Below are 19,345 nucleotides of genomic sequence, written 5' to 3'. Positions count from 1 at the left end.
GCGTCCGCTGAGCAGTAATAACGCGGCCTCACAAGACTTTACAGCCTCGAGTTCGGCCTTGTAGTTTGTCCTTCGGTGCTGCGCCATGTGAAGTGTCTTTGTTTTATGTTGTCGGAGATGGTGGCGAGGAACAACACTATTACCGCCAGCATCAGAAGCATACTATTATCGTAGGTTTAATAGTAGTAGTAGTTGTAGAAGTAGTAGATTTATTTTTAGTACGAGCAAAAGGCCAAATTAAGTGCTCTACATTATCTTATATATTACGTCTACAGTATATTATTACACATTATCTTCATATATTATCTTTATACACAGTCTCTTAACCCCCCCACACACACACACACACACACACACACACACACACACACACACACACACACACACACACACACACACACACACACACACACACACACATAAGGAAAGAAACACGAACGCAACATTGTCATACCGTGTCACGCATCAAATCAAACTTAAGCTACTCTTCCCAACTCTCCCTTATCCTCTCTCTATCTTATGCTCCCACACCTTCCATACTTACTCATCTCCCCTGCCTCCCTTCCTCCCCCCTCTTCTTCCACGTCAACAGGACCTAAAAGTGACTACAAGACCTAAAAAACGATTTGAAGAAGAATTTTTGTCTCCTTTCGCTTCCTCTTTTAGTAGGGGAGAAGGAGGAAAGGAGGGAGGGGAGAGAAGGAGGGAGGAGGAGAGAGGAGGGAAGGTAGGGATGTTTACTCTTCTAATTGCTGGAGAGAACGTGGCGGTGGAATATTTATGTAGAAACGTCCTAATTTTTTTTTTTTGCTTTTTTTCTCCCTTTCTACCGTGTGTGTGTGTGTGTGTGTGTCCTCGCTTTTCATCCATTCATGTAAGGAATATAAGTCTTTCTTTTAAAACCAAATGGGCAAGACATTCCATGTAAACTCTCTCTCTCTCTCTCTCTCTCTCTCTCTCTCTCTCTCTCTCTCTCTCTCTCTCTCTCGTTGTTTTAGTTCAAATTGAAGAGCATGTCATCGTTTCCCGCTGGGCAGATCATGCTGTAGAAATATCTGTCTGTAAACTCCTACGTCAGAGTCTAGAATAAGGAGGAGGAGGAGGAAGAGGAGGAGGAGGAGGAAAAGGAGGAGGAGAAGGAGGAGGAGGAGGAGGAGGAGGAGGAGGAAAAGAAGAACAAGAAACAAGAACGAGAACAAGAAGGGCAAGGAATATAAATGAGTGTAAGGAGAAGGAAGAAGAAGAAGAAGAAGAAGAAGAAGAAGAAGAAGAAGAAGAAGAAGAAGAAAAAGATGAAGAAGAGCAACGAATCTGAATGAGTGAAAGGAGGAGGAGGAAGAAGTAGGAGGAGGAGAGAGAGAGAGAGAGAGAGAGAGAGAGAGAGAGAGAGAGAGAGAGAGAGAGAGAGAGAGAGAGAGAGAGAGAGAGAGAGAGAGAGAGAGAAACTCTGTGTGTGTGTAAGGAGTGAAGCTGTAGAGGAAGAGGAAATGGAGGAGGAAAGAAGAAAGAAGAGGAAGAGGAGGAGGAGGAGGAAAAAGAAGAGATGGAGTTGGAGAAAAGTAAGAGTTAAAGGGGTTAATTAAATAGCGTTCCAGTTCCCAAAAGTCAATTGTGTGTGTGTGTGTGTGTGTGTGTGTGTGTGTGTGTGTGTGTGTGTGTGTGTGTGGAGCAAGCCTACGTCTGTTTGTCTCTCGCTTTTCCTTGCTTGGAGTCAGGTCGGATGCGTATTTTTAGTGCATTTAAAGAGATTCGGGAAGCAAGGCCGCGGAGAGGGAGGATCAGGAGGCGAGGAACGCGTGGGTGAGGGAAATGTATGACCCTTAACATTCTTTTCCTCCTCCTCATCTTTTTCTGCTTCGTCTTCTTCGTCTTCGCTTTCGTTTTCGCCTTCTTGTTCTTGTTCTTCGTCTTCTTCTAATTCTCACATCTCCTCCTCCTCCTCCTCCTCCTCCTTTTACTCATTTAGATTCCTTACTCTTCTTCTTCTTCTTTGTCTTCGTCTTCTTCGTCTCCTTCTTCTTTCTCTTCTTCTGCTCGTGACCTATATCGCTTTGGATCGCTTCATAGGTTAGATTTTTCTTCTTATTCTTGTTCAAACTCTCGGTGTCAAGCCGCGAGGAAGTATAATGTGTTGAAGAAGACGAAGAAGAAGAAGAAGAAGAAGAAGACAAAGACAAAAATGATGGAGAAGGAGTAGAATGAGAAGACGAAGACGAAGAAGCAGATGAAAAAAGACGAAGGAGAAAAAGGAGAAAAAGAAGAAGGAGAAAAAGAAGAAGAGGAAAAAGAAGAGGAAAAGGAAGGAGAAGAAGAAGAAGAAGAAAAAGATGAACAGTAAAAGAAGAACGAAAACGGAGATGAAGAACAAGGAAAGACTTCACCGGGACTTCATTGAGAGTTTGAAGTCGATTAAAGGGAATGACAAAGGAGATATTGATGAAGTAGCTATTTATGAGGTACTCGCTCTTAGAAGAATATCAGAACCTGCAGTAATGAGAATATGTGAGGTAAATTGAGGTCCATTAAAGGGGGGAAAATTAAAAGGTGGATTATATAAAGTTTAGTATAGCTGAAAAAAAGTGACCTTCTCTTTTTTGGGCTTTTAATTTCATTTTCTTTGCAGCAGTAGTGCATAGCGGGCCTTTTTTTATGTTTTGCCTTTGAGCTACTTCCGCTGCAAAAAAAGAAAAAAATCGTAGCTACAGCCAAATCAATATAGTTGGAGCTAACATGAGGAAGCTTCAGAGTTTAAATAAGTTCATGAATCGGATGGTAGATGGCGTATTAGTGCTTCTCAGGATGCCATACTGGACTGATTAGCCTCTTACAGACTCCTAATCGTTTGAGTATCCCTGACCAAGTGAAGACAAGCAAGGAGACTCCATTTTGGTAACGTGGGAATCATGGCTTATAGGGGGTACTACAAGACACTTTCGGTTCTCACATCAACCATATTCAAAGGCCAAAGTGGGGATCAATCGTGGTCTAATGAGTGTTTCTTGAGGTTCACGGTACAGAAGAAGAGTCAAACTACCACCAGGGTCTTAAAACTACTCCTGGAAATGCCCACAACTCCTCAGAAAGCTTTGTCAAATATGTGAACTTGGGAGGCGAAATGTTTTAAAATGCGACCTTTAATCTTTTCTTTTATTCAAGGCCAAAGCCGTGCAACAAACTGGTTCCATTTATTTTTCGTGCTCTGCCGTGACCCACTTCTTTTACCGGGAAAGCGGCGAATTACTAGGGTCTCAGTTCTTTATTTTTCTATCAATGCATTCAGATTAACTTTAAATACAGATGGAAAGATAATGTGTGTGTGTGTGTGTGTGTGTGTGTGTGTGTGTGTGTGTGTGTGTTAGGGGGGGTAAGGGGAATGTGTGGGCCTCTGCGCGCGCATTTGTGCAGTATTTATTCGATAATTTGTGGCCTGACTTGTTATTCAGAAAGTAAAATGTCCAATGAAATTTATTTAAACCAATATTTTTTTTTTTTTGTCAATCGGTCGGTCTGTATCTGTTATCTTGTCTGATTTTCTGTTTATCTGTCTGTTTGTCTGTTTGTCTACCTGTCTCTGCCTACGATTGTATTTTTGTTAAGCCATGTTCGTGCTTGTATTAGTCAGTCAGTCAGTCTCTCTCTCTCTCTCTCTCTCATCTCGCTATCATCTTCCATTCCTCTCCCCGTAATTTCCGTATTTTTCCCCTTTTCCCTCGCTGTCACCTTACCTCACGTTCCCCTCGCATTCTTCCTCCTCGCGTTACGCCCCTCCCTCCTCCTCCTCCTCCTCCTCCTCCTCCTCCTCCTTATTACGATGCTACTCACTCTTTCCCTACTCTCCGTGCTTCCCCTTCCTGTAAATCTTTTTCATTTTATCGTCACTTCTTCCGCCCTTCCCCTTCTATTCTTCATCTCTCGTACTCATTGCTGTCATCTCCCAAAGCAGTAATGAGACGTAGGAAGCGGAGGAGAAGCAGGAGGGGGAGTGGAAAGGAGCAGGAGGAGGAGGAGGAGGAGGAGAGGTAAAAGCAGAGGCAGGGGCAAAAGTCTCATGTGTTTCGCGTTCAGTTTAAAAAAATCCGAGTGGGAGGAAGTGGATGGTACATTTTTGCTTTCCTGCGGTCACCCATTAATGGAGTTACGCCACCCACTCATCGAAAGCTTGTGAAAGGAGTGTGTTTTTACCCGGCGCTCCGAATGGGTGTGTGCGTGTGCGTGTGTGTGTGTGTGTGTGTGTGTGTGTGTGTGTGTGTGTAAGGGAGGGGGGGTCGTGTTCTGCTGTTTGGTCGGGTTTTGGGAGCGAGTCCAACACCGCGTTTTGAAATAGCTGCGGTGAATGAAAAATATATTAAAAAGGAGAATCCCATCATTGATCCGTGTTATTGCGGCGCTTAAAGAGTTCACGGCAGGCGAGGCGGATTTAAGCCCCCGAAAAAGAGTAAAGAGAGTGATGGAACCGTATTTTTGTATCTGATTGTGTAGTTCTTTGTCTTTTATCATGAAGTGTTGTTTTTATTATCGCCAAAGAGCGTCAGTGTGTTAAAGTGCGTATGTCTGTGTATGTGTCTGTCTGTGCGTTACCGAAATAACTTATAATAGGATTGATATACGGTCACCAAATCCACACGAGAATATCTTTGCCACATCTGAAACTGGGTAACTTCTGGGAAAACACTAATAAAAACTGACTTAACTGATAGCGAATATATGTTAAAACTGACTGGATGATGGCGAATAAATCTTAAAACTGACTGGATGCTGGCGAATAAATTGAACTGACTGGATAATGGCGAATAAATTGAACTGACTGGATAATGGCGGATAAATTGAAATGACTGGATGCTGGCTAATAAATTGAACTGACTGGATAATGGCGGATAAATTGAAATGACTGGATGCTGGCGAATACCTGATCAAAAAACTGACTAGAAAAATGAGTTATGGCGGTCATGAGGAATAAGCTATCTCTGTTTCAAGGGTAGACTACGCGTGCTTCCAGAGAGTAAAGAAAACGGTTTGGAAGTGGCCCGCGCTAGACCATAACCCCTTCCTGCATGGGCTTGATCTGCCTCTCTTTCGATACGGACCCGAAATAAAGTGACTACATAAATGAATAAAGGCGGCCATCCTGAAAATGAAATGTTATCCAATATGACGGACGATACGAATGTTTTGAAATTTGCTGTTTATTTTGTTGTTATTGTTGTTATTGTTATTAGGGGATCGGAAACATGGCTTGGGATTGTTTTTTTTATGTTGATTTTCGTTTGTGTGATTCGTTGTTGTATTCATTGTTGTTTTAGCTTTTTTTTTTTTTACAGCAAAAGAGACAGTTCAAGGACATAAAAAAAATAATGAAAAAAATTAGGGTGTTCTTTCTTTTTTTCTCTCTCGCTCTTCTTCTTGTTCTTGTTCTTCTTGTTCTTGTTCTTCTTCTTCCCTTTCTTCTTCTGGTTCTTCTTATTCTTACTCTTATTTTTCTTCTACTTCTTCTTCTTCTTCTTCTTTTTCTTCTTCTTATTATTATTATTATTATAAGTCCATAAACTATATAAACATTTTCCTCAATTCCATAACCTTCACCTCGCCTTTATTTCACAACATAACTCGTAACTTTTCATGCTCTTAAGCGGATCCAATTTTCCCTCGTGTTTCTATATTTTTTCTCGATTCCTTTTCCTTTTCTCTGACATACCTTTGATATTTTTTTTACTTTTTCTTGCTTCTTTTTCGCATTTTTCTGCTCTGCCTTCTGCCTTTAATGAGTATAGAAGAGATTTTTTTATATATAATTTTATACTTTCAGGTTGAGAGAGAGAGAGAGAGAGAGAGAGAGAGAGAGAGAGAGAGAGAGAATTTTGCAAAAGCATTATTAATTTATTCGGCAGCACCATTTCTCTCTCTCTCTCTCTCTCTCTCTCTCTCTCTCTCTCTCTCTCTCTCTCTAAAACACACACACACACACACACAGAGAGAGAGAGAGAGAGAGAGAGAGAGAGAGAGAGAGAGAGAGAGAGAGAGAGAGAGAGAGAGAGAGAGAGAGAGACCACAGATACACAATAAAAAAGAAAAGTTGCAGAAGAAATGATAAAATAAGGTAAAAAAAAAAAAACACGACAGGAAAAAAAAAAAAGACCCAAAATGACCTCAGCGAAAATTCAGTCCTGGGAAAATGTTTATTAATAGGAAAATCAGGGACAAGTAAAATAGGCTTGTGACCGTATCTTTCTTTTTTTATTACTTTATTATATACCGAGAGAGAGAGAGAGAGAGAGAGAGAGAGAGAGAGAGAGAGAGAGAGAGAGAGTTTGGTAAAAGCATTAAGTTCGGGAAGTTATAAAAGCATCTAATTTACTTGTTTTTATTGAGTTTCTGCTTTCATTATTTTTTCTTCTTCCGGTTTTAATATTTCTTTTTATATTTGGTGCTTTCGTAAATGTTTTGCAGCATAATATTTCGTCCCATCATTTCCTAATTAGCCTTTTGAAGCGGGGAGTTTTTTTCTTTTTTTTTCTTTTTATTCCCCTGACGGATCACATTAATTTTGCTCAGAGGTAAAAAAAAATGAAGCAGACTACATGGACTTTTTTTATTACTTCATCAACGGAATTTAAAACGCTCAAATAATACCTGTAATAAACGGACGAGGATGATGCTGTTGATGACGATAATAACAATAATAATGATGATAATGATAATAAGAGGATGAAAGAAGACGGAAAAGAAATAATATCGAACACACACACACACACACACACACACACACACACACACACACACACACACACACACACACACACAGTCCTCCTTTCCTGTTTACTCCTCAGCCCTTTTTTTCTCTATTCCCTTATTCCTCTTTTTCTATGTTTACTTCTCTTTCCTCCCCTTTACCTTTAGCATCCCTCTCTTTTTCCACACACACACACACACACACACACACACACACACACACACACACACACACACACACACTCACACCATTCATTCAACATTCCACGCAGCCTTTCGTGCCAGTCTCGACAAGCTGGACTCTGGCAGGCTCAGGATCGGGTTCCGAGACTGACCATTAACGAGACAAAAAGTTAAGAGAGTGTTGGATTCCACGCCCCGCCCTTGCTCCTTGAAGGCACCCTGCCATAAGAGTGCACGAGGCTGCCTCCTGCTGGACATACTACCGTGCAGGTCATAAGATTCTCCCGTTTACTGACCCTGATAAGAAAATGCAAGTGGAAGTGGTCGGTGTAGAACATCAAGGTGAGGAGGTTAAAGCAGAAGCATGAAGGGAAATTAAACGCTATGTGTAATTTCTGTTGTTGATTAAGAGCAGAAAAGAAGGAATATGACCTAATGAAATGGAAGTGGATGTAGCTGGTGAAGAAGATGGAGAAAATGAAAAGGAAAATTCAGCATCATAAAGAAAAAATGGAGTTAGTCTATATGAATTCCGCAGATGAAGAGAAGAGAAGAAATAAAAAGAGTATAAAAGAAAAAACATATATAATAGGAGGAGAAAGAAGAAAAGAAATAGAAAAACAGCTGGAAAAAAGCAGAAGAATGCGAAATAAGAAGAAAACACAAACAAACAGGAGACGAAAAAGAAGAAATGAGGCGGAAAAGGAAAGACATTGCAAGACTGAAAATAGAACCTCTGGAGTAAAGCAACACAAGAGCACAAGAAAATTCCCGCGACTTAACAAGCAGAAAAAGGAAAAAAGCTGCGTACCACTCGGACTGGAAAGCAACAGCCACCCACACACTCACACACTCACTCACTCACTCACTCACACACTCACTCCCACACTCACTCACTCACTCACTCACTCACACACTCACTCATTCACTCACTCCCACACACTCACTCATTCACTCACTCCCACACACTCATTCACTCACTCCCACACACTCACTCACTCACACACTCACTCATTCACTCACTCCCACACACTCACTCACTCACTCACACACACTCACTCACTCACTCACTCACTCACACACTCACTCATTCACTCACTCCCACACACTCACTCACTCACTCACTCACACTCACTCACTCCCACACACTCACTCACTCCCTCCCACACACTCACTCCCTCACTCATTTACGTACGCACTCACTCACTCACTCACTCATACACACACTCATGCACTCAGTTTTTTTGGGTTTTCCGAAATTAAATAAAACTGACACAACGCAAAACGGTTTAGTCAAGCGATAAAGAAAAATCGAAGAAACAAAAGGAAAATAAACTAAAAAAAATAACGATGAAAGAGGAAGAAAGAGAAAAAAAAAAAGTTGAATCAGATGAAACAGAGGAAGGCAATTGGAGAAAGAGCAAAAGACGAAAAAGAAGAAAAAAAAACAAGGCAGGGAAAAAAAAAAACATTGCTAGAACAGGACACAATAATATATGATAGAAAAAAAAAGTTTGAAGGGTTAAATATCGACTCAGCACCGACATGACTTCATTATAGACAAAACCTGCATTATAATCCCTATCTAAGTAGAGGTTGGTCCTTATTAGTCACTGCAACGCCCATAATCACACGCTAATGCTATTGTTTTCCCCTTCACGTCCCTACCTGTGTATGGGAACGCGTAGGGAAGGCTATGGGATAATGGCCTTGATGAGGGTTAATTAGATAGGTGAGGGAATGAGAGGTAAGAGCAGGTATGAAGGTAATGGGGAGCGGAAAAAGGAGAGGAAGGGGAGGCGCTGACGGACGGGATGTAGAAGGTGTTAATGGGGGCGGCGGAGGTGACGTGAGGAGGGAGGAGGAACGTGAGGGTTGACAGGTGAAATGAGGGTGATGGGACGGAGTAATGAGAGAGAGAGAGAGAGAGAGAGAGAGAGAGAGAGAGAGAGAGAGAGAGAGAGAGAGAGAGAGAGAGAGAGAGAGAGAGAGAGAGAGAGAGAGAGAGAGAGAGAATGTTGTTATGAGGATGAATAGTAATATGGAGTAAGTATAAGATTGGATGAAGAAAGAGAGAAAAAGATGAATGCTAGAGAGAGAGAGAGAATGTTGTTATGAGGATGAATAGCAAAATGAAGTAAGTGTAAAATAGGACGAAAAAAGAGGAAAAAAGAGGATTGATAGAGATAAAAAAGGAGGGACAAAGAAAAAATAAACGATAAAGAGGAATGTTAAAGGAAAAGAGGAGGAATGAAGAGGAAACATAGGTGAGGAAGGATAAAAATTAGGGAGGAAAAGAGAAATGTTAATAGTGAAGACGAGGGATGAGGGGAAAACACAGGTAAGGAAAGATGAAGCAAGGGAGAAGAAATGATGAAGGATGAGCAGTAATCAGAGGCAAGGAGGGATGAGGAGAGGAAGGACACTGAGGCGGGGTGGTGGGGAGACGTGGAGAGTGGGCGTGAGGGTGGGTCGGGGAAGGGCAACAGGTAACAGCTCAGGTGTGGGCAAGGTAAGGTGTAAAGTGTTAAAGGTGTGCAGCAGGAATCAGGGTTATTATGCTTTATTCCAGGATTTTCTTATTTGGCCATTTATTTATCTATATATTTATGGTCACTCTGTAATCTTTTTAGGTGCACCAAGTAGTGGGCTTTTTTTTTCATTGTTTTTTTTTTTTGTGCCCTTGAGCTGTCTCCTTTGATGTAAAAAAAAAAAATCTCCAAATCTATTTACATCTATATCTCTTTTTGTGTTTGTCCTTGTGACCGTCTCTCTCTCTCTCTCTCTCTCTCTCTCTCTCTCTCTCCACACACAATACTTTCTCCCTCCACAACGAAGCGCCGCTCTGTGATATTTTAACGCGCGTAATGAACCTGCAGCCTCCCACTATTATTATAATAATTTATTAATTCAAATAATTCAAAGGTTCCGACAGAAAAAAAAAACCGCAATTAGGTACGAATGATTTGCATATGCGGCCAAAAAATGGTCCCCGGTTATATCAAGGAAAAAAAATATATCACTGGAAATAAATGTGAACTTTGTAATCCAAAAGTGTACACCACGAGCGCACTTGATGTACACATACTTACACTTGCTCACAAATATCGTACAGAGTTTCAAACGGGAACTTACAGAAAATTCGCATTACTTTTCTGTCTGGCTCGTTTCCTCGTCCCCTTCCTATTAATCGGCGTCCCCTCCCCGCCCCCTCCTCGTAAAATCAGGATAAAGGTGGAATCTCCCAAAAAAAGCAAAAGAAAAACAAAAGTGTTAGTTTTAAATACCAGCTGATGTGGAGCGAAACGTTGCATCGTTTTGCCGTAGGATTGTTTTGTCCTGGGCGTGTGCGAGAGAGAGAGAGAGAGAGAGAGAGAGAGAGAGAGAGAGAGAGAGAGAGAGAGAGAGAGAGAGATGCAAGGCTCACAAAACGCCGTTGAGAGTAAAACGCGATGCATTAATATACAAGAGAACGTTTTTGTTGCAAGATGAAGGTAATCAACTGAAATGAAGCAATGTTCAGTTTTCAGTTTCATCTCGTCCTGGAAAAAACGCAAGTGAATCAGTAAATGTAATAGAACTTGCCTTCCCGGCCGAAAAAAAAAATGAAGTAGGACGCTTTTCATCCCCAATTTTTATTCCGAGATACAAAAGGCACGCAATTATTTTTTTTTTCTTTGGGGAATTATTGCTATGCTTCACTTTTCTGGTAACACAACACGATGGGTTCCTGCTTCAAAAATACTTCCTTCCATGCACAAAATTATCTATCTTTCGGTAAATAAATTGTGTGGGAAATACATCTTAGAGGACTTATGTATTATAGTGGAGGAGAGGCGGATGAGATTACAAAATAGAGGATATGTGTATTTAATAACTTTACTTCGTGTTCAGACCGTGTACATGTATTTATTTTCATTGCGTAGTAAATGTATGAGTTATGCGCTTGCCGTTGGATGCAAATGATACAAGTTATTACTTTCATGACGTTATAAATTTGTTACGGAAGAACTGTAAATGAAGCTGAATGGAAACGGAATACGAAGAGTAGTAACCTGTGTATGTATATATTTCCATTGTGCGAGTAATATATCGTATAACAATATTGTTGCATAAGGCTGAAAGTGAGCTGAATATGAATAAATTAATCCGCACGCGCTTTCCATTAAGGTTTTAAAAGTTCAGTAAATATGCAGAGGGAGGCGAGGCGGTGCACGTCCACGCCGGGGAGGCAGGCGAGGCGGGGAGTGAGTGATACCTGGCCTTACCTGCCCTTGTGGCGGGGAGTAGCACGGCCCTTTGCCTCTGATACACACACACACACACACACACACACAGAGTAAACACCTTTAATAATTCAATCATTCTCAGCCTCACGGGCAAGATGCTTCCTTCCTGCGTCAAACCGCGGACAAGAACACAGCTAACATATCAACAACCACAACCAACAGCACTATCTACATCACCACCACCACAATCACCACCACCACCACAGTCACCACCATTCACCACCACTACAGCAACACCAACAACAACCAGCAGCATCACTTACCGGCAGAGGGTGGCCTGGGTCGCGGGGCCGCTATCGCCTCCCGCTCAAGTCGGCGACAAACTTTTGACTCACGACACTCAAGTCCACAAAACTGTAGAGTCCCGGGGCCATAGCGTCTCAAAAACCCGCCAGAGCTCCAATTCCACGTTCGTTATATCACGGAAGGAACAACGTTAGTGCACCCTGATTGCCACTTTCAGGACGTGTCACGAAACAAATTAGAGAGCGGCGCGCGTACCCCGACACCGCAAGAGGTCCGCCAGAGAGACGCGCGAGCACTCCCTCCCACACCGACGTCCGATTCAACACTGACTTGGCGAGGAGGGAGGGTTGTCTGCCGCAGAGTGAGGAGGAGGTGGAGGAGGAGGAACAGGCGGAGGAGGATAGGTAGTGGGAGCCAGGTTGGGGTTGTACGTCTGGCAGAGAAGGAAGTGCTTGCCTGCCCGCCTTGCCTCACTCTCTTCCTCCTCCCCTCTGCCCCTTGCGAAAGGTTCGAATGCACTCTGTATTATGTACGCCTGTTCGTGCATTCTGCGTTTTTCTCTCTGCCTCTGTATCTCTTCTCTCTTTCTTCTCCTTCCGCCAAGACTTAAGAACGAAGGGAACGGACCTGCTCCTCCTATCTCATTAGTCTCATCTCGCTGATCGTAAGAGGCCAGAAGGAGCGCCGTTCATTCGGTCTTCGCCTGCGAGAAAAATGACGAGGCGAGAGAGAAAAGCGTTAGATTATCCCGTACTTACATCTAATTGCAGGCGACACAGGAAAGCCGCGCAAGATCATTTCATTCGCGCGAGATTTCTAAGACTTGGTTCTGCAGACGAAGAACCTCAGTGGCTCGGTTGTTTTTTTTCCGCGGTGATAAATGAGTTCTATTTGTGTCTTTTCCCGAGTGTGTAAAGGATGAGAGGATGCGTTTCTCTCCCTCTTACCGAGTGCTGAGGTGAGTGGACGTGACTGATTAGCGAGGAGGTGGCAGGTGGAGGAAGCTGGAGGGAGTGACGGGATGGGGTGGGGCGGAGGTGTGGAGGATTTTAAAGACCACTGATGAATGAAATTGCTAATAAGAGAGAGAGAGAGAGAGAGAGAGAGAGAGAGAGACAAGGAGGGTTACTTCACATCAAAATGAGTGCCACAAATAATGAAACTACCGCGATTACTAAAATTATACTCTCTCTCTCTCTCTCTCTCTCTCTCTCTCTCTCTCTCTCAGGCCGAACAAAACAATCTCTCATGGTAATCGGGGCCAATATTGCTTCGCCGCCGCAAAGCTCGACCATAAAAAGTTTTCTTTTTTTACTATTTTTTATAATGAGGTAAAAAAATGTATGTATATGAGGCGCTCAAATACACACACACACACACACACACACACACACACACACACACACACACGTAGTCACAACGCATACACTGTTCTTCCTTCAACGCCTCTCTCCCTTGCTAATACAAACCCTCCTCCTCTCTCCTCCTCCTCCTCCTCCTCCTCCTCCTCCTCCTCCTCCTCCCACACCTGCAGCACACCTCCAACACAAACAGACGCAGACAGACAGCCACACAGACCCACATCTCGAGGCAAACAGTCGCTCCCCTCACCCTAAACGTCTTGGTAAAAAAAAAGTGACAACGGACAACAGTGTGACCTTTACAAGAGAGAGAGAGAGAGAGAGAGAGAGAGAGAGAGAGAGAGAGAGAGAGAGAGAGAGAGAGAGAGAGAGAGAGTCTGCAATTATCCGTGACTCTGAGCTTCTTCATTTGACCAGGAAGTAAAGATTATGTCGAAGCTTAATAAATTCCAAGCATAATGAATCAAAGCTTACAAAAAAAATATCAAAATAAAATGCGCAGTCTAATGAATTTTAAAGACCTCAGGAATCGAGGAACAAGGGATGAAGGTTAACATGACACAGAAACGAGAGAAATAGAATGACCCGAAGTAATACAGACGCCGGTAAAGAAAATCACATCAGAAGTTAAAAGGAAAAGTATATTGATCCGCCGCTGCGTGGAAATTATCAAGCGACTTTTAGCGTATTAAAAATTGGAGTTTAATTAAGGAGTAAGTAAAACAGGAAAGCAATTCTCTCCTCCTCTTCCTTCTCCTCCTACTCCCTCTTCCCCCACCTTCCTCATCCCCCCCCCCCTCTTCCTCCTCCTCCTCCTCCTCCTCGTCTTTCTTTTTCTATTTACTTCTGCATTATGCGTCTCTTCTCTTCCTCATTTTACGTTTTTCTTTTCTCTGGCTTTGCATAATTTATCTTTTGTGTAGCTTTTTCATTCCTTATTTTTTCTCCTCCATCTGCCGCCATTTTCGTTTTATTTTCGCTACGCTTCTTTTAATCCCTTGTGTGGGTGTATATTAGTGCATTTTAGAGTCTTTTTTATGTGTTTGCTACTCTATTTCTTCTTCAGTTAATTCTCATTCCATTATAACTTCTTCATCCGTCGTGTCTTATATTACACTACTTCATAGTTTTCCCTTTTGCATCGATTTCACGTAGTTTAACGAGACAACAACAAGGGAACATCGAACAACTAAACCAGCCAAGCATAAACAACGTGATGAATGGGAAGCAATCGGATCCAAAGGGACGGGATAAACTCCAATCCTTTATACACTCTCCCTGCCTCCTCTGTAGCGTGGGATCGAGGACTGTGTTTGGAGGAAGGGGAAGTCTGTCCCTGTGTTCGTATCCTGTTTCATCCCGGATCCCTCCCTTCGGCGAAATCCTCTTCCTCCTCTTATATAGCTCTAGAAACAGCTGATGTAGAGGGTCCCCTCGTCCACTCAGCTAAGTAAGAAGATCCCGCTGACAGTCTCCGCGGGTCTTCTTTGAATAGCCTCGATGGTGGGTCGTAGCGATGTTGTCCTGCGCTGAGAGTGTCCTATGGTTGGTTGGGGCGGTTTTGGTACTCTGAGAGGCTGGTTTTCATCGTCTAGCTTCTCTTCTCGTGTGGCTGCCTTGTTGTTAGTCTGATGGGTTGTTGTCATCGTTATATCAGTTGGGTATTTTGGAGTTTATATTCTTGGTTTTTGTTTATGTTGTTGCAGTGTTGTGCGAGCTACTGCGATGGCTTGGTTTTCGGGGTCGTATTACTTAACATTTCGTATCACAAGTTCACATATTTGACAAGGCTTTCGTGGGAGTTTGGGGCATTTCCAGGAGTAGTTTTATGACCCTGGTGGTAGTCTAACCCTTCGTCTGTACCATGAACCTAAAGAAACACTCATTAGAACCCGAATGATCCCTTCTTTGACCTTTAGAAATAACTGATGTGAGAAGCGGAAGTCTCTAATAATATCGACCTTAATGTTTTAACTTCCTTATACTTGTGTGGCTGTTGTCCGATTGTTTTTGTTTGTGTTTATCGTGTATGTATCTTGTTTTTGTTTGTGTTTATCGTGTATGTATCTTGTTTTTTTTCTTCTTGTGTCATTGTCTTATCGTTCAGACCGTCATTAATTTTTTTTGTTAGGTAATTTTTTGGTTTGAGTTTTTTGCTGCCATGGTCTTATTTATTTGCTTATTTATTTTTTTGCTAGCGTTGCTGTTGAAGTTCACTATTGTAATCCCTTTTTGCCTTGTTACGAATGACGGCAGTGATATATGTGGCATTTGCTTTTTTCATTTGATTAATCTGACTTTATTTAATTTACGGATTATATATTTTTTTTCAGAAGTAAGTTTCCCAGTCTGAATACTGTGGACCGTCAACCCATCTTTACCTGTTCAGTAGTGGAGATGGCTTAAAGGTGAGTGCATTTCTGTCTTTTTAATCGATTTGTCTCACCTTTTGAATGATTTGACACAATTTGAGGTCTCATGTTTATCTTGAGATGGATTAATCGAAATCAAGACCCATAAAAAAATAATAATAAGAGCGTATCTGTAACTCTTTCCATCTCTTTCAATTTTTTTTTATATGCCGCTGGGCGAATTAAAGCTATGATCATTATTATTATTATTACTTTTCTCTACTATATTTATTCGTTTTCATTTATTTTTGCCCTTGAGCTGCTTCCTTCACTGTAAAAAAATAATTACTAGCAAAACTGTTAGCCGGACCATATTTAATTCGATTACTCAACGCTACCTTATCCTCTAAATCCTTAAAATTCTTCTCTGTATCTTAGATATGTCACGGTTTAAGATTTTTTGTAACTTTTTTTTTCTGTTTTCTTTTTACAACAAAGGAGACAGCTCAAGGGCACACAAAAAAAGGAAACAATAATAAAAAAAAAAGCCCGCTACTCGATATGATTATTAGCTTATGGCGTTTGTACTCTGTCACCTTTACCGATAGCACTGTGTTTTATGATAGTAATACCATATCGCTTACAAAATACATCCTTTGAATTTGCAATAGAGATAATGGTGGCGTGATTGGTTTGATTCAGTGGCTGTGTTTTTGAATAAATGGTTAATGTTGCATAGCGCGACGCATCCCACCGTTCAAACGTTGCGCACAGGTAGCCGAAAACGATTATGAAAAGTGTTTTGTGATAGTGTTAACACATTTGAGTTTCATAAGTACGAAATGAGCCGTGAAAATGAAGAGCGTAAACACATGGTGAAATGTGAAAAAGTCATTAAGTAGTGACATTTCCCGCCCACACACAGGTGCCGCGGACGCCGGGAACACGCGCGGAAAAAGTGCTTTAACTTTTTCAAATTCACTCAGCCAGTCGAAAAAAGTCGGGTATTTCCATATGGCTTCACATGTGCATGATTCTCTTAATTTATTTTTTTCTAGTGCTTTCCATTATACGTCGATGTTTCCTTATGTTATTGATATGTCTTACGTTACTCAAGCTAAATAGAAGTAAGAGAAAGAGGCAAGCTTATTTAGTTTCGAAATGCACAATAAATATAAAGAAAACACATCCAAGTTTAATAACATGAGAGGGAAAGAAGATATTGCCACCACTCCTCTTGACCTTGAGCGGAGATGAAAAATACGTTGTGTGTGTGTGTGTGTGTGTGTGTGTGTGTGTGGCGGGGAGGGGAAGAAACAGCCTCGTCTTCAGGAGGCAACGAGGCATTTCCTCAATAGCAAAGCATCTCGTGAGCGCCGGCCATTTGACATGATTATCCTTAACCACCACTACTTCCATCACCACCACCACCACCACTACTACCAACATCATCACCACCACTACCACCACTACCAACATCATCATCACCACCATCACTACCCCCACCACCACTACCATCACTACCAACATCATCACCACCACTACCACCACTACCAACATCATCACCACCACTACCACCACTACCAACATCATCATCACCACCATCACTACCCCCACCACCACTACCATCACTACCAACATCATCACCACCACTACCACACAACCACCACGACTGTCTTCACTATAACCACCATTGCAACAGCTGCCTCCACTACCACAACCAACACCACCACCACCACCATCAACAGCAACAACACCAACATCACTTCAATGAATCACAACTTCCTCCACAGCCATTAACTATCCGTCACCGCTACCACAAACTCCACCACCAACAACAACAAGACCGCCACCACCAGCTTCTCAATCACCACAACCACCACCGCCACTACGTCAACCACAAACAACGACAAATATTTATACCACCTCCACCACCACAACCACCATGAAATTCCACCACAGTCACAAATACCAGCACTAGTTTCTCCATCACCACCAGCACGAAGAACCCCACCACCACACCACCACGGCTCCAACTGCCCTCCTCACTTCCACAACCACCACCAAAATTACCACCACCACCACTGATACGATCTGACATAATCATCCTCTCACTTAACTTATTTAGCCAAGGAGAAATGGAGAGACAGAGAACGAAGTGGAGGAAGAGGAGACAGAGAAGGAGAAAGAGTAGAACGAGGAGAGCTTAAGAGAGTAGGCACAGTGAGTGGCTGGAGGCAGAGAGTAGACAAAGAGAATCAAATACAAGAAGATGAAGGGAGGGAAAGAGGGAAGCAACGGAGAAGAGAGGCAAAAAGAGGGGAGACTTGAGTACCGCCGCGGAGGGTTTGTGTTACTCTTGTGAACACTCGAGACCAAATGGTATTTACGTAGCGTTGTGTTGTAAGAGTGTGTGATCTTGTCAGAGGGGGGGAGAGGGAGAGGGACGGCGGCTGAGAAGAGGGAACAGGGAGAGAAATATAGGGAGGGGAGGGAAGAGGGAGACATAAAAGAGAGATAGGACGAGAGGGTTAAGGGCTGAGGGAGGGACGCGGTAATGTGATTATCTGAAAGTAGCGAAAGTGGCCTTGTTTGCTTAGTGTGATTCCCGGCGATGACTCCAGCGGGGTAAAGGGCGGCCGGGATCGAGAGGCTGAGGGGAGCAAGCAGAGTTATGTGGTCCGCGAGGCTTAGAGTACAACGTGATGGACGACATGAAGAGGTTTGTTTTGAAAGGCCTTTGAAATTGTTGAGAGAGAGAGAGAGAGAGAGAGAGAGAGAGAGAGAGAGAGAGAGAGAGAGAGAGAGAGAGAGAGAGAGAGAGAGAGAGAGAGAGAGAGAGAGAGAGAGAGAGAGAGAGAGAGAGAGAGATATGAAGGACTTGTACACATGCGTCTTATTATTATTATTATTATTAGTAGTAGTAGTAGTATCATCAGCATAATCGTTCTCCACTATCAGTCTTATTCAGTGTATTCGTCCCATGTAAAGTAATAGCCGTGCGTCGTTATGAATATTTACAATCCATGTTATTTATTCTATTATATATTTATCAGTTTTCTATCCCTTGTCAAGGAAAAATAGATGTTCACAATTTGCTTCTTCCTGTTGGAGAGCTTAGGGTATATATTAAGTTTTCTTCTTAAGCTTTACAAACAGCAACATCCGCCCACCACAAGCTGTCTAAGCAGTGACGTAACGGAGCCAACTAAAAGGAAGATAATTCTCCATAAACTTCATAACGTATTAAAAATTTCCCTTGTGAGGATCTGCTCTTTTCATACTCCGCCACTCACGCACTCCACATGATCCTCCGTGTTCTGTGGAGCTGAGGGCAAAGAACAAAATAGCGGATTAAGAGTTCACTTTATCCCGAGGCACAAAGTAAGCCGTTTCATGCATGGCGGAACACACTGTGGCATTTAATATAGTTGTTTCTGAATCGCTGGTTTTGCCTCTAACATTTATGAATATTTTATCATTTCCTCGTCTGCCTTTCTTTTTGATTGCATAACCTGAGTATTTTTGCCTGTTTTGTTATCTGTCTGTCTGTCTGTCTGTCGGTATCATTCTTTCCATCCGTCAGTTAGTCAATTAGCCATTCAGTCAGTTTCTCTGTCTATATATATTTTTTCAGGCTGCAAGCATGACCTTTTAATCTCTCTGTCTGTCTGTCTCTATGTGTATATCTATGGCTGTATCTGTCTCTGTCTGTCTCTGTCTGTATCCGTCTGTATCTCTCTCTCTCTCTCTCTCTCTCTCTCTCTCTCTCACGGCGATAAAGAAAAATCCATTTGCTACCGTCGACGTTGAGATATAATGGGATTCTCTAAGTGGTGAATGCTTTTCTCTTATAATCAAGTGGATATACAAATTAATGGATGGACGAAGGGCACGTGTCAGGGAGAAGAGGAGGAGGAGGAGGAGGAGGAGGGAGAAGAAGAGGAGAAGGGTGAGGAGAGAGGGAGGAATGGATGAATGGAGGATGATGGGAAACTGAACAGCGGGAGAAGGGAGAGAGATGAATCGGATGACTGAGTGAAGGACGAGGATGAAAAAGTGAAGGACAAAAGGAAGAGGATGAGGAAGAAAGGTCAAAGAAGGAATAGGGAGAAAGTTAAAAGCAGAAGGAAGATGGGAAGAGGATTAAGTACAGAATATAAAGGAAATTGAGAAGAACTGTGATGAA

General features: G+C 42.4%; 1 protein-coding gene across 2 annotated transcripts in view; it reads right to left on the bottom strand.

The window, feature by feature from the left end:
* LOC126983887 (uncharacterized) overlaps positions 1-11,774 on the bottom strand; it is a 53,532-nt gene extending 41,758 nt beyond the window's left edge. For both annotated transcript variants that reach the window (XM_050837054.1, XM_050837055.1), the window contains exon 1: positions 11,462-11,774. The gene's annotated coding sequence lies outside the window, so the exon portion shown is untranslated. The remainder of the gene's footprint in view (positions 1-11,461) is intronic.
* Positions 11,775-19,345: the final 7,571 nt, after the last annotated feature.

The sequence above is a fragment of the Eriocheir sinensis genome, chromosome 55, assembly GCF_024679095.1.
Source record: "Eriocheir sinensis breed Jianghai 21 chromosome 55, ASM2467909v1, whole genome shotgun sequence".
In the NCBI taxonomy this organism is placed as follows: Eukaryota; Metazoa; Arthropoda; class Malacostraca; order Decapoda; family Varunidae; genus Eriocheir; species Eriocheir sinensis.
This window is presented reverse-complemented; position numbering and strand designations above follow the sequence as displayed.